Source organism: Falco punctatus, assembly GCF_963210335.1.
Source record: "Falco punctatus genome assembly, chromosome: 11".
NCBI classification, from domain to species: Eukaryota; Metazoa; Chordata; class Aves; order Falconiformes; family Falconidae; genus Falco; species Falco punctatus.
This window is the reverse complement of record NC_137591.1, coordinates 9,531,837-9,547,030: the sequence shown is the minus strand read 5'-3', so window position 1 is coordinate 9,547,030 and position 15,194 is coordinate 9,531,837.

The window sequence follows — 15,194 nt, the reverse complement described above, 5'->3', positions numbered from 1 at the left end:
TATATTCTGTTTATAGTGTAATTCAAACCTTGAGAATAAACACTCAAGCATCTTCTGTCAGTGTAGGGTGGCAGACTCCTCTGGGTGCCTGCAGAGATCCACCAACACTAAATGTCCACGTCCCTACTTTTACAGTAGGAGGCCAATATGCTGTAATTTAGGATACAGTTTGTTAAGTCTTCTTTCCACAAAGATTCCCAAACAAGGATGGTCCTTGTTAAAAAACAAAGCAGTGGTTAACAATCTTGTGGCCAGAATGTTTGTCCCAGAGGGTGGATACAGGTTCTAAGGTTATCTTCAGGAAATCTGAACTACCACTGCAGGAAAGGTCTTTAACCAATGTACATCATCATATTAAAATTAGTTTGCTACTTAAGACTAGTATTAAGTTCAGGAGTCTCCAAGGCTTTAGGTAGCTGTGGCTGTCAGATCACAGCAGAGTTCTAGATGGGAGACAGGTATACTTCCATAGACAAAATACTTCTAAGTTGGGTTGATTGACATCTAATTCCAGAGTCTGAAAAACTTTCAGACTGGTGAACATGGTAATTAAGGGCTAGACACTAATGGATTTGCAAGTTCCGAAGAGTAGGTGAATTACACAGTGGATTTTACTGTGTACATTTTATGTAGCCAAATCCCAGTTTTAAAGGATTTGAGGCTGAATGGTTCTTAGCCTTGCATCTTTTTCCTAGCTAACTGTTCAGCATTTTGTGGTCTTCAGTGTCACATAATGTAAATGCCTGTTACGTTAAACAGAGTCAAACAACATAGCTCTTGTACATGTAATATGACTTCAGTGCTTCATAAAAATAAAGAAATGAGAACAGGCTAAATACTGCCCTTAAAACACACCCAACCATGTAAAAGGCAGAGAATAGATATGAATTGCAGTTTACTTCCTCGCTTCTCCCTCTGTAACAGGCCAAGCCAAAAGCCTTCAATCCAAACAGCACCAAACTGTGAGGAAGTTTTGATCCAAACTCTTACAAGCCAGGCCATTTCAAATTATTTTTATTGCCTCATTAAATTTATTATGTTGTACCATTTCTAGTGACCTCATTAACTCTCTGCAAAGAGTTTGTCACGTACAATCCTTAACAGATGTCTGATTTCAGGCATTGCAAAGTCAGTCATCTGGCCCTTTCCCCAGCATGCATAGGACCTTAGTTCTCCAATCCTATGGTCTACTCCCTTTCAAGAAGAATTTCATTTTGATGATGCTGTATTACTGGGAAATTTGTTGTGGTCCTGCTTGGGCTGTTTTTTATGCCTTCATCCTCTAGCTATGTCCCACATATTTCTTCTCATCTGCCTTGTTTCCTTCTGCATTCATCCAGATGGATTGTATACCAGAATTGCTCTCTCTGCTGTGGAGAATATCTTCTGGCTTCTTGAGACAACCAGGGTTTGCAATGCCCCTTTGGGATTAGGCTGTAAAACCCCTCTATTACGTGTGCAGCTGGGCTCAGAGAGGAGATTTCACTTTGTTCTTTCTTTATTCATGATTTAAATGGCTTGGATAGCATGATTATTAAATGCTGGGGTTCTGGACCACAGCCTTGAAGGGTTGTCAAAAGGATTTTGAGTCATTCTGCAGCTGAGAGCAGGATGTGGGACTGAGAGAATCAAGAAGGAAGGAAGGAAGCTACAATGTGAATGAGACTCGGCCAGGTCTCCTACAACTGGCTTGCCGGGCAGGCAACATGCCATGCCAGACATCTGGGGATGAACACAAGTCAAGAGTTGTTTTTGGAAGAACATGTGGATTTTGCAGTCATACCCGTTCCCAGATCATGAGATGCAGACATTGCACCAGCAGGCTGCATCCCATGCAGTGACACAAGAACAAATATGTGCAGGCAGGCCAAAGGTCCATCCCTCTGTTCAAAGTCAGCCTGCACTGAATGTCCAGGATAATGGTCCAGGCAGCACATGTAGGGATATTTCCACAGAATATCCCTCAGGCTTTGGCATGATATGATTCAGGTGACTTCCTGTGTTGGAGTATTTAACATTTCTTCATAGATTTGTGCTTTTCCCCAAAAACAATTTTTAAGCTTTTGTAAATTTTTACTTTCCACATTCTCCTGTGACCAGCTTTTCTATAACTTAACTACATGTTCTATGAAGAAACGCCTTTTTTAAAAAAAAATGTTCTTCAGCTTTCTTTTACTGTCTTCAACTTTCCAGTTTGTTTTATTCATTTCTGTTCTTGTGCTGTAAAAGAACGAGTAATTATTCTGTTTTAATCTTCTGCAGGCCAGTCGTGATTTTACAGGCATCTGCTCCTCCCCTTCTCAATCATCTCTTCTCATGTTGCTCCTGTATCAGTTTGACATTTTACTTCTGATATGTTACGAACTGTAACAGGCTAAGGATCAAGAAGATTTTTCTGTAATTTCAGGGAGGAAGAAGGAACAGGAGCTGGGGAGGAACCTGGACAGCAGTGATTAGATTACATATTTTGTTGTGGAGGTGGTACAGCTTTCTCCTGAAAAAATATCTGGTTTTGTAACTTAGATTTGCTAAATTTCAGAAGCTGTAAGCATATAGAAAGGGGAGTACAGGAATTTAGGCAAACCTTCAATTTCTACATAAAACTTAGGCACATTTCTCCTCTTGCCTTTCATAAAAGTTGGTCTGTAACATGGTGTTAACTTGAATTATTGCAGAGATTAGAAGGTGAGATGGGTGCAGTTCTTAGTTCATCTCAGTTCTTGGTTTTATGGAGGTGCAGCTCTCCTGGATTTGTATCTGATTTACACCAGGACAGACGGGAGGCAAGTCAGGCCTATTGTTTTTACACTCTGCTTTTGATAGTGGTGAGAATCTTCATGCTATAAAAGTGTCCACGCTGTGCTGTCTTCCATCTGTATTGCATATATTGTATCTGTCATGCTGGTTAGGAAAAGCTGATATTTTTGGCAAGCTTTCCTTCTTGTACAACTCTAGATATAGCAACACAGCATAAAAAATAGCAATAGATGGGAAAAAAATATTCGACTGATGGGAAATTCACATGCTTGTTTTATCCCAGGTCAGAGCGGAAGAGCAGATTACCAACTTTTCCCCCAGTGGAATGAAAGGTGCTGTCAGATTTCAATTAGTTCTCATCCAAATGTAAGGACTATCCTGAGACACTAGGACACTTCAATCATAGGAGGCTCAGATTCATTTCTCATAACTGTAGTTGTCTAAAAGTTGACTTCTAAAATGAGTAAAAGAGAGGGATGACCCTGTCTAAAGTGCAAGTAATTTCGTTCTGAACACCACAGCTCAGATACAACAGATTACTGCATGTTTGGAGATACGTTGCTCTCTGTACTGACTAGATAAGGAACCTAGACATGCCATTTGACTAACTGCTTGCTCTCCAATTGTTGTTGTTTTTTGAAATAATGTTTAGCTGAGGAGAAGACAGGGTCATGACAAACTCAGAACTGCAACTTCCATGAGTAACACCCTGGCTGATACAGAGTGCAACACTGATGGGAAATGTATTTATCTTCATTTTCCTGGCAAAAGGATCCTTTAAAAATCAAACTTTTCCTAGGGAAGACTTTTCAATGAGATGATGCCCTGCCTTCTCATGGGAAATTTTTTCACTCAGAAATTAAGAAACAGCTTCAAGAACTTAAAACAATAATAGAAAGTTGTTTGCTAATGAACCATACAAGTGACCGCTGATAGACTGAAAGCCATAATATTCTCATCTTCCATAGCCAAAATGTATGAGGGCCTTTTCTTTCACATTGGCACTGACTTTACCCATGCCAAATTTAGACACTCAATCTAAGCAATGTTTGAGCTCCTTCCATGCTCAATGTAGAGACACAGGCACCTCTAGAGAGAGACTCATCTCATTGTTTCTATAACTGTGTTAAAATCTGAGGAATTTGGATAGCTGTAAGTAAGAAAGATGCATCTGACAATGTATTTGCACCATTTTAACTTCACTAAAATACTTGAGTCATTCCCACCATTGTTTTGTAAAGATGGTATGAATGGATAAGCTACCAAGAACAAGACCCCCAGAAGAGGCAGGGAACAGCTCTTTATCCCCACAGATTTTCCCACAAATAAAGAGGTTCAGGGAGAGGCAGAATGAGAGAGACCTAGAAAGGTTCTTGTTTCGGTCCACTAACTGCAGCTGATAGAAATGTCCTTAAATATAATACATCAACATTACTATGTTAAAAAACAGTTTCTAGCTCCAGACATGGTGTAGTCTTTAATTTTACTGGATCAAATTGAGGTGGATTTTCATATGACAACAAAAATCTACACCTAAAGACATTTTCCAGCCAAATTTCAAGCCTTTGTTTCAAAAGAACAGATTCACTAGGATTATGGAGAGAGAACAACTTCAGTTCAAATAATGAATGTCTGGCAAGGTGAACAGCAACTGGCTAGTGAGTACTGTGATGGGAAATGCCCAGTGATTTTCATATCAGCACTGATGCCAACCTCCTGATGGTAGCATTCTAGAGGTTGGACAATGCGTCTTGGTGGCTGTAAAGTTTCACTGAGCCTACGAACCAAGCTCTGTGTCTACAGCATCCTAGCACAGGGTGAAGGGAGGTGGCAGGAGGGAATGCTGTGAACTTGTTGACTCGTTTGTAGTATGCCAAAGGGGAGAACAGCAGTAAGGTAAGAATCTGTGAAAATAAGCACTAAGGTATCCTGGCATTTGCCCCAAAACACTATGCCTGCTTTGTGCTGTCAGAATAAACAGATAAAACAGACCCCTACATCACTGTTGATCCTTAAAAGAAGTTAGTGTGCCCCACCATGTGTCCCCATTTTATTAATGTGCTAAGCAGGGACATGCAGGAGGTTGTGTCCTTGAAAAACAAGTTTTCAGTAAACACTGATTGCTACCCTATGACTGACATTAAGGGTTTTCACCCTCTGTGACCAAAACTACATGCCCTGGGATCTTTCCCCAGAGAATTTCAAATTACTTTATTGACTGACTTCAGTAAAAATGCAAAGAGGCCTTATGCCTTCAAAGCCTGTGAATATATATTCTACCCAAAGCAGAAATTTCAGGCACTGTTTATCCTGTTCTGCCCAGGGCTTTTTTTGTTTTGCACTAAATTTCTTTCCTGTTAGACATTGTTCGTGAGCCAAAGTTTTCTTTGGAACAGCAAATGGGAAAGGACCACCTGGGTTAGGAATTCCTGTCTTCTGGAATTGCATGGTGCTGTGCCAGTTTCATAATTTTTTTCTCAGGAAAGAAGAATGTAGTGCTGGCTGGGAATATGTAGAGGTGCTCTTCCCTTTTGCTACTAGTTGTGGCTGGACACAGAGGGTAACCTCCTTCCAAAACAAGATTTATTGTTCTGTAATGGCCAAGGTTTCTTCCTATTTCTACCAGTATCAGGAAGTGGTAATAAATAAGTTAATAGTAGATGCACCTAATCATGGCAAGGCTAGGAGGTAAGTCCTACCAAAGGCAACAGGGTCAGTCTGGTATTCAACCACAGTCCTCTGTAATTCCAAGGAAAGAAGGTGGGTATGAGGTGCAGGATTAGGTTTATGGCACTGTGTCATTCTACGGGCCACTCCTGGTGGGCTTATGGAGAGGGAGCAAGATGCCCATGTGAGCTGCCATGGTCATGTCTGTGTCTTGTCAGAGCCAAGGAGCGAGGCCACAGCACAAGCATGTCAAACACATTGTCAGAAGGCGCTGAAGTGGCTGGGTTTATTTTAATCTGGAAATGTGGCCCTTGCTGCCTTTTATGATGTGCCAGTCTAAGCTGCCTCTGGCAGCTGTGAGAATATTGGTTTTGGCAGACAGCTGCAAGGAGCAGCAGACTGGAAGGAGTCAGCAGCAAACGTGATAAAAGGGAAAAGTTGCTGACGCCAGGAGGAAAAGCACAAGGTCCTGCTGATTACCAAAAACTCTTCAGGAGCTGTGAGGAAGAGGAGGTCCCCTCTGACACTGGGATGGATGAACAGAAAATGGCTAGCCCTCTCCCCTTGACTTAAGTTGAATTGATCCATTGCACATATAAAATGCTCCACTGACTGGAAGGGAAGGATGCTCCGAAGGAGAAGAGCAGAACTGGTGGGATATGCCAGGGAAAGACCTCTTTTTGCCTGGCATTTGGCTGAATTGATCCTCTTTGACAAAAAGGACTGTGTCATGGCCACAAATACAACATACAAAACTGGGAGCTGAAGATGTCCAAACTGAAGGCTACACCCATGTCACTCACCTAGTCATTGCTATATTAGCAGGTCCAGTATTTCCCAGCACTAGATTTTTATTGCAAAAAAGCCCCAAACATCTCTGTCTTATAATTATAACCTTCTTCCTCTGTGGTTTTGGGAGTAGGCTTTTTTTTTTTTACCACCTAGATAACATGCTCTTCGGGACTGTGCTTTTTTTAATGTGTTTTGTCCTTTCAAAGAGGGTGGGATCTGCAAAAGCTCCCAAGCCCTTGTGAATGTTAACAGCAATGATAATAATATAATTGTCAGTGAAATTTCCACAGTTCCTTCTCTAACCAGCTGGCTGTAACAAGAAGGCTTATCAGAGATGATGTCTGAGAGTGGATCTTTGGAAGGAGGAACAGTTTAGATGACAGCTTGAAGATCCAACCTGATTTTTATCATTGTGATTTCCAGTTACATCCAGAAATGAAAGGAACTGATTTTCCAGTCAACCTGCAGCTCAGATTACCTCTGGACAGAAAGTTTTGATGCAGCAGGTACAGCGTGCACGACTGCCAGATGAAAAAGGGATATTCCCAAGCAGTATTGCCAATGATGCAATGAAAGGGAACACAACATCCATGAGGCAGGACGGGATTCTTCAGAAAACATATTCTAAGGCCTGCGCTGGTTTGTTTGTTGGGCTTTTTCCCAAGGCCTGAGATGCTATTTTTCATCAGAATTTATTTTTAGTATAAACATGGAAGACTTGTGTTTAAGAGCCATACCCAGCAAAGCAAAACGCTTAGCCAAAGGACTGCTGACCCCGCAACTGCCTGGTTTGTGCTTGAGTGCCCAGCGCCTGAATGAACTCAGCAACAAAGGGTAACAGCTGCCCATAAGCTCTCCATAGTCTGCCCTGGGCGCACCAGTGCTCTGGCCTTTTTTGTACTACAGTAATTGGTGGAAAAGGTGAACCAGTCAGTATTTTAGCTTTAATCAAAAACACACAAAAGGCAGAATCTTGTTTGCTGTCAGCACACCCTGCAGAGGGGCAACACAATGTAGAGATTGTCACAGTGACCCTGCACAAGGACAGAGACTTAAGTTTCTTCTGGATGGATGCCAGTCACTTGGGTTTGACTAAACCACATCCACAGGAATACTTTGCCCATAACTCCACACATGCCCTTTCTAATACCCAGTAGCTCAGTTTTGCTTTCTGTTGCATTTCCTATGTCTGATCAGGCCCAGCAAAAGAGAATTCTGGAGGAATCCTCTCAAATGCTGTTTTTTCTAATTTCAGAGCAAGAGAAATTAGAAAAAAATCAGGTATAGAAGCCTTTTGGGGATATACAGCTAGCTCAACTTTGCAAACTGGAGACCTTGAGGGGAGAGCCAGATCAGTCTCTGAAGCATATATAGCTTATCTGAAACAAAAGTGCTCTCTGAACCCATCTGAGATATGCCTGTGACTGGCTTTCAGAGAGGAATTTACAAACCTGGAACAGTTTATAGCCAAGACAACTTTCCAAGAAATAAATGTAGGAATAAATATTTACCTCCTTTCTCCAAATCTCCATACTAAAACTTGTGCTGAAATAATTATCTTCCCTTTCAAGTTATATGAAAGTTATATTCAAGTTACATGAGAGGCCTGTTGCATGAAAAAACAGGCCAGATTTATAGAATAGACACCTTGTGTTGTTGTATACAGAGGAACACCATAAAGTTAATCACCCCTGGCATGTGAGATCTGTCACTTCATGGTGATTCTGTGGAGTTTATTTAGGAATATAATAGAAGTTGATAAAGTTTGTTGTTTATCGTACTGTATCAGAGTTGTTTGCTGAAATGTTTGCTAATGACCCAGATGGAAATAGCATTCATACCACAAGTTAAAGAACTAGTTGGTGGGTTTCATATAGTTAGGCACACTTGCCAAGCATCCTTTTTTACCAACAATTTTAGATTATCAAACACTTGATTTTAATAAAATAAAAATCACTATGTGAACCTGAAAAGAAAATTATGCTCCCAATATTTTTCAAAGGCAGCTAATTTCCTTTACTTATAGACATTGTATTAACATTTTTTCATTAAAAAGAATTCTTCTTTGAAAATAAAAGAAAAAAAAGGGGGGAAAACCCCAGCAGAACAGAGCAAAGAGAAGAAAAGAAAAAAAAAAAAACCCAAAACATTTTTCATGCCGATGATCAGCTTGAGCTGACTATTGTCACAATCTCTCAGCTTTTGAACATAGAGTCCTGATGTCTATGGCTGAATTGATGTTGTGTCAGTAACTTCTGGTGATCTGGTTCATGGCAAGCTGTTGTTATTTACTAGGGGTGTAACAGCAATACCACACCACCACAAGTTTGAATTGTGCCAGCTGGTACATGTGCACCTGAAGAAAAATTGTTCCAGCTACAAAGATAAAACCAGGAAAATGGCAGAAAGAAGACAGTGGGATGGTGGCTACATAAAAAAGAAACAAGCAGAAAATGACAAAGATGATGAGAAAGGCTCAAAATAGAACTTCTGTGAAAAAGATTGACAGAACTTGGATTGTTTAGTCTAGGAAAAAAGACAACTGTGAGACAGTCATGATAACAGTCTTCAAATATGTTAAAGACTGCCACAAAAGGGAGGTAATGAACCCTTCTTTATATCCACCAGGGATAAGGCAAGAAGTAATAGGCTTAAATTGCAGTATTGGTGGTTGGGGTTAAACAGGAGGAAAATCTTTTTAAGTGGAGGGAAAAAAATACAGGGATAGATTGCTTGGGAAGGTCTTGGAGTCTCTGCCAGTGTGGGACTTTGAAAGTGGGATGGAGGAAGATACAGTTGGTAACTTTCCTCAAGGTCTTTAGCTCTATAGCAGGCTTTATGATTTTCCTGGTAAAGAGTGTAAGCACAGAAAATTGAAGTGACTTGGTGACAGGACAATGGTGACAGGACAGGACAGAGCAGGAGTAGAAATCAAATATCCCAAGTTTATCAGCTTACCTTACCAGAAAAAAAAAAAAAGAACAGTGTCAGGGAATAATATTAAAAATAAATAATTACCAAACTGTGTGATATCAAATAAAAACCCAAACCAAAATCAATCGAAATATTTACATTTTGAAGATTTAGGTGGTATAGTCATATGTGCTCTTAATGAAAACTGGTCAAACCCCCAAAATTTCCACTCTGCAAAGAATCCCAATATTTTGAAATGTCTTTATTCAGAATCAACTTCAACATACTATGTTCTATTCAATGCTGAAACATTGGGTAAAGTATGAAAGGATGCACACATTAATATACTGTAATAACTGATGTGTACTGTATGTTCAAACAGCAAATCAGAACATTATCACCAACACATAACATTTTAGCATTTGAAGAACAAAAGGAACGAAATAAAAATGATTAGTTGTTATTTTCCTCGTGCCAAAAATGTAGTTGTTACAATCAGAATGCTTTGCTGAGCCAAGCTGGATTTAAATTTGCCTATTTAAAACATGAAACTATGCACCGACATTTTTTGAGCCGCTCTGTTCGTGTATTTTCCATTAGTCCAATTTTCTCTTTGCTAGAACAAAGTCAGAAGGGCCAGAAAAAAATACAGGGAAAAACTTCTCTATCTGGAAGCTGGGTTACCTGATATAACCCCAAAGGACCTGCTCCTTTCACATTTCCAATCAGTGAAATTACTGAGTTGTCATCTGTTTATTTTTGTATCAACATGTTCAATACAATGAAGTCAGCTTGCCCCACTGAAAAGGCAAAGAACTGTGCTGGTATCCGCTAAACATTCACTTTTTGAAACACATGCAGGAAACATGATAATGTGAGCAGAAATGTCTGCATGTGGATGGCTTGCTCTCATTTATCTGGGTGGGTGTCATGCTGTCCATGCTTGTGGTATCTTGACCTTCACAATCACAGAAAAGCTAATGTAGGAAAATCACTGTAGGAGTAGCATTTTATCTTAATGTCTTTTATCTGTCCACCTCTTCAGCTAGATGCGACAGTAGGCCTTAAAAAGCCTGATTTAAGAGAGATGCTTTGAGTCGTGTACAAAGGAGTGATAAATGCTGGGGTTAGTAAAAAAGATCCAGAGCTTCCCAGTGTGTGCAGGGCCAAGCACTGTGGTGCAGGGGGTAAGAGTGGGAGAGCCTGAGGGCCAAAACTGGACGTGTCCTGCCTGGAGGAATCCTTCAGGACTTTGCTCATGCAGTAGCTATTCTGCAAAATAATCGCATTGCCCAACCAGCACCTTCCCCAGCCATTAAATCTACTTCAAAATGGTTCCACTGAAGATATGTATCCTACATGTGGCACAAAATGTGCAACGTGCACAAGTTTTATGTTGTTATTATCACTTCAAGGGTCTGACTGGCATATTGTCAAACATTTTATAATCTAACAAGTTGCCAAATACCTTTTAATTAAACAAACCGTTCCTTACATAATGCCAAACAGTTAAACAGGTTTATAGTTTTTAATCTAACATTGCATCTGGTTTAAAGGTCTGTTTTAAATATCAAAGTCTTCTGATCATCCAATGGCAGCTGATGGTGGGGCATTTCACCCATCCATACTGCAGTGTCTGGAGAATTCACGTTTCTTCTATTTTTTCCTCCCTCAAAGAATTCATGACAAGTTGTGCACAAAACCTTTTATCACCATGGCCAGGTTTCGGGAAGCACCTCTGATACCCAAGATAAAGGTTCCTCATTATTTCCTCAAGAGCTTCCCTCCAGGATTTGGTGAGTCATTCACTTGAACAAGAGCAGGCACCCATGGCCAGTTTAAGGACCAGATCAGCGAGTCTGAATATAAGCATAGCAACTAGGCGAGGTTTGAAAGGGCTTTCAGTCCAAGGGGACCCAACTGAATGCCCAAGGCAGTCCATCTCATTCCGACTCCACTACATCACTGTTTGCAACATCTGAGCCAGACCCCATCAGAGGGACAGAGAAGAGTCACTGAAGCTCTCTGGAGAGCTAATGTGAGGAGGGGGAGTGCCTCAGAAGTGGTCCTGGATGAAAGCTGAAGATTATGGCTTGCACCTGAACTATGAACAGGGGTGTTCAGCCAGAGCTCAGACCCATAGTGGTCAGTAAAGTCTGAAGTCTATTGACACTGAGAACATAATTTATAGCAAATTTCACAATACTCTGTGGAGGAACTGAAACAAGTTGCTTTCTGCATCTGTCAACCAAGGGGTCAGATTCAGCACCATATTTATTCAGACTTCTCTTTGCTATACTGAAGAGCCGCAGCAAGGTCTTCACACCATACTGCTACTTTCTGTTGTTACTTGTCTGTCTTTTCACAAAGATAATCACTCAGGTGGTGGTTTAAATCAATGTGGAAGGCAAGTCAGCACACGAAACCATAAAGAAAACAATGGTTGGTGTAACAGCTAGGTGTGTAACTGGAAGACACAATGCGTCTACAACCAGCCAGACCCAGCTCTATTTATGCAGGTGTAAAAGGGCTCTTGCTACTGGAAATAGTGTGCAGTAATTGTATTACACATTCTTTCCTCTGTCAGCATCCTGTTTAAACAAGCTGAGTGCAAAGGGGTGTCTGCTATTCATTTGTGGGTGCCTTGTGATGATATGAAACATAATTGTATAATTTATGCCGAATAAACCAAGAAATGGCTGCTGTTCAAGGCAACCAGCAAGGCCCCAAAGTACTTAAAATATTGAAGAAGGCAGAAAAGATAACAAAGCTTCATCTTTTTGCTGCTCCTTTCATTAAGGCTGCTTTTGTACAGGAGGAGAGGAAACGGTTAGCAAAAGAATGTGATTCAGATGTGCTTGGATACTGCTGGAAGTGAGAGAAGCACAATGGCTCTGCAAATCTATTGAGTAACTCCACCAAAGCCAATGTACTTGCCCTGGGAATGAATATTGGCCCCTGGACTCTTCTTTCTGTGCAGTGCAGCTCTTCAAATGTTTGTCAAAAAGAATGTGCAATTGTTTGTTTAGAGCCAACAATGTCAGGCTGCAGATTATGGCCCTGCTGTGTTTGGCTTGTTTGTGACTTCCCTGCCTGAAATAATTTTGTTATTTAGCTGGAGAAGGGAGGAGGATGTTGGGGACTTTGTTTTATCTTGTAATGCGTGATTCAAACCTCGAATGTTAAATCTGGGGCTTGGCTTGGAGGCAGGTCAGAAGAGAATAACTTGGAATAAGCTGCTGATGTGGAGCCTTGCTTTCTACATAATGGCAGGAAGTTTTCATGCTATGAAGTTATGAACAAGTCCTCTAGAATTACTACAATCTTACCTTCCAAAGAGATTTTCTGGCTTAAAACTAAGACCTGCTTTTGACTTCCTGAGCAGGAATGCTATCAGTACATCGAGGTAATAAACTCCCAGGCTTTTCATGTCAGTATTCTGATTCAGTTTACAAGAAATTTTAAGCTGGAAGAAAATAGTCAGAAATGAACATCTGAAAAGCTAAGTGTTTCAAACTGCACGATACGCTGCAATTTTCACTCTGGCTCAGTTCTGGTGAGACAAAACTTACTTTTTCTTATTGTTAAGCAGCTTCCTTCAGAAAATCTGGCTAATTCAGTCTTTTCCTGTTAATTGATTTCAGCATAATCAGTGTTCAATTTTGGTAAGAAACCAATGTTTGTTCATGATGCAACTCTGAGCTGAGCAGAACTTTAGATGTTTGAGAAAGGTACACCCAGCATCCCCATTAGTGAAGGGGAAAGATAGATGTGTGAAAGCACCCCCAAACCCACTGTTCGCTCAGTTTGTTCACTGAAGTTCCATCTGGTCCCATCTTCTGCTTGAAGCTGGGTTTGTTTGGTATCTTCTGCATGTGAAGGAGATTCTGAGGATATTCATGGGGTTAAAGTGAAACTTTAGCTTGCTGTCCTGAAATTTGTGAATTTCTTCAGGTGAAGATAAATCGCTGCTTTTTAAAGAGCTTCTCTGGCACTTCCTAGGCAATCTAAACCTCAGGCCCTTGTCCTGGTCAGTCTCCCTTTTCTTGAATGTGCAGCTCTGTAGCTGTGCACTATAGGATTTGTTCTGATTTAGGAATTAAAAAAATTAAATATTTTTTAGTATTTAAAAATGTTGAAAAAAACTGTAAGTGTTTAAGTTTTTGTTTGTGGTTTTTTTTTTTTTTCTCTCTCTGACCCTAGTGGAGGCTGAAATTCAAATGTCAGAATAACAGCATTTACCACAGGTATGGTCTTTTCCAATCGGCTGTATTAACGAACCTGATCTGAATGTAGTGTTACTTGGCAAGATAAACTTTCATGTCCTGGCTCTGAGAATATATACATGTGGAGGTATAATCAAAAGCTGACATTTTCAGAACACCATAAAAAGGGCATTTGGACTGTTTTGCAATCATGAGAAATACTGACATCAAAAATGCCCCAAGTTTTTATTATGGAAATATGGTCACCCTAAATAACAATGTTCTTTTGGCTGTTGTCTCAGAAGAACCTCAAAACAGTCATTACTAAACCTCACAACATCCCAGCGAGATGGAAAAACATCTTTCTAGTGTGAAATCTGTTGCGGAAATCCCAGATATGCCCACAGTCACAACGTGTATTGAGGATGGAGTCAGAGACCAGAACAAACACTATGATCTCTCTGTCCTGACTGGTGATATCCTGATCTAAACATTGTTTCTCTTGTTAAAATGAACAGTTCAGCCAAACCTGTGCCGAATGACTCATCTTTGCAGATTTGGCCAGAACAGAGAACAAGATAGACGAGAACCACCTGTTCCTTAGATTGCATTAGCACAATTTAGGTTAGAAGGGAACTCTGGAGCTTCTGGTCCAAAACCCTGTTCTAAGGTTGCTTAAGGTCTGTTGAGTCAGTTGTCAAATAGCTCCAGGAATGGAGATTTCAAGGCCTCTTTGTCCCTTTTTCATTCTTGCACTAGCCTCATCATTACTTTTTCCTAATTCTTATCGTACCAAAATTTCCCTTCTTGCAGCTTGCACCAATTGTCTGTCGTCCCATTGTTGTGCACATCTGAAGACTTTCTCTCTTTCTTCCCTATAGATCAACCAGTAGGGTACTTGAAAACAGGAGTAAGATAGCTTACTACTTAGGATAAGGAATAAGATAACTTCCTCTTCCTGAGACTGCACCAACCAATCTCCAAAATTTTTCTGGGAAAATATCAGTAAACCTTTGCCTTCTTCAGTTTCCTTTCCCAGAAACCTAGTGTCAGCTCTGCTGGGGAAGGAATGCCAGCCCACACGGACCACTGGCCTTGTCCACTATTGCATTCATGTGGCCCTAGGAAGGTCATACATACCTTAACTCGAATCCTCAGATTCTGTGAGCAACAAGGATGTGATTACAAGCAAGCAAGAACATTAAACTTCTAATGGTTGTTTTAGATGGTTAAAGTTTCCTAATGTTTGAAAGCCAGCGCAGTGCAGATGCTTTTAGGATCAGGTTCCTTGCAGATTGAATCGCCCTGACATCTGCAAAGTGATTTGCTTCTCAATGTCTGTTCCAAATTCAATAAAATTTACAGTAGCCATATATGACCACAAAGTGCTCCTATCAACTGCTGTGAAGTTCTGAAGCAAAACCCATGTTTCCATATTCTTATTTTCACACAAAGCATTCAGCACATGACACAATGTTATGGAATGGTGTTATAAGATACCAGAAAACAAATGCAACAGGAAAAGAGAGAAAACTCATGGCATGCTTTTTCTGTTACCAACTTCTACTCTGCTTGTGAGATAAGCATTGTAAAGATGTCTTCATTATAGCAGTTCTGTAGGTATTCTGGAGGGAGTTTGACTTGGTGCAACACTACACTTTGCTTAAAAAACTGAAATATGAGTCCTGCAAGGCATCAGCCTGTTCAATGGACTAAAAAGCAGCAGGGCATTTTTCTCCACCTCAACCAGCCAAACCTTCTACACCTTTCCCTTTCCCTTTCTCCTCTCCTCTCCTCTCCTCTCCTCTCCTCTCCTCTCCTCTCCTCTCCTCTCCTCTCCTCTCCTCTCCTCTCCTCTCC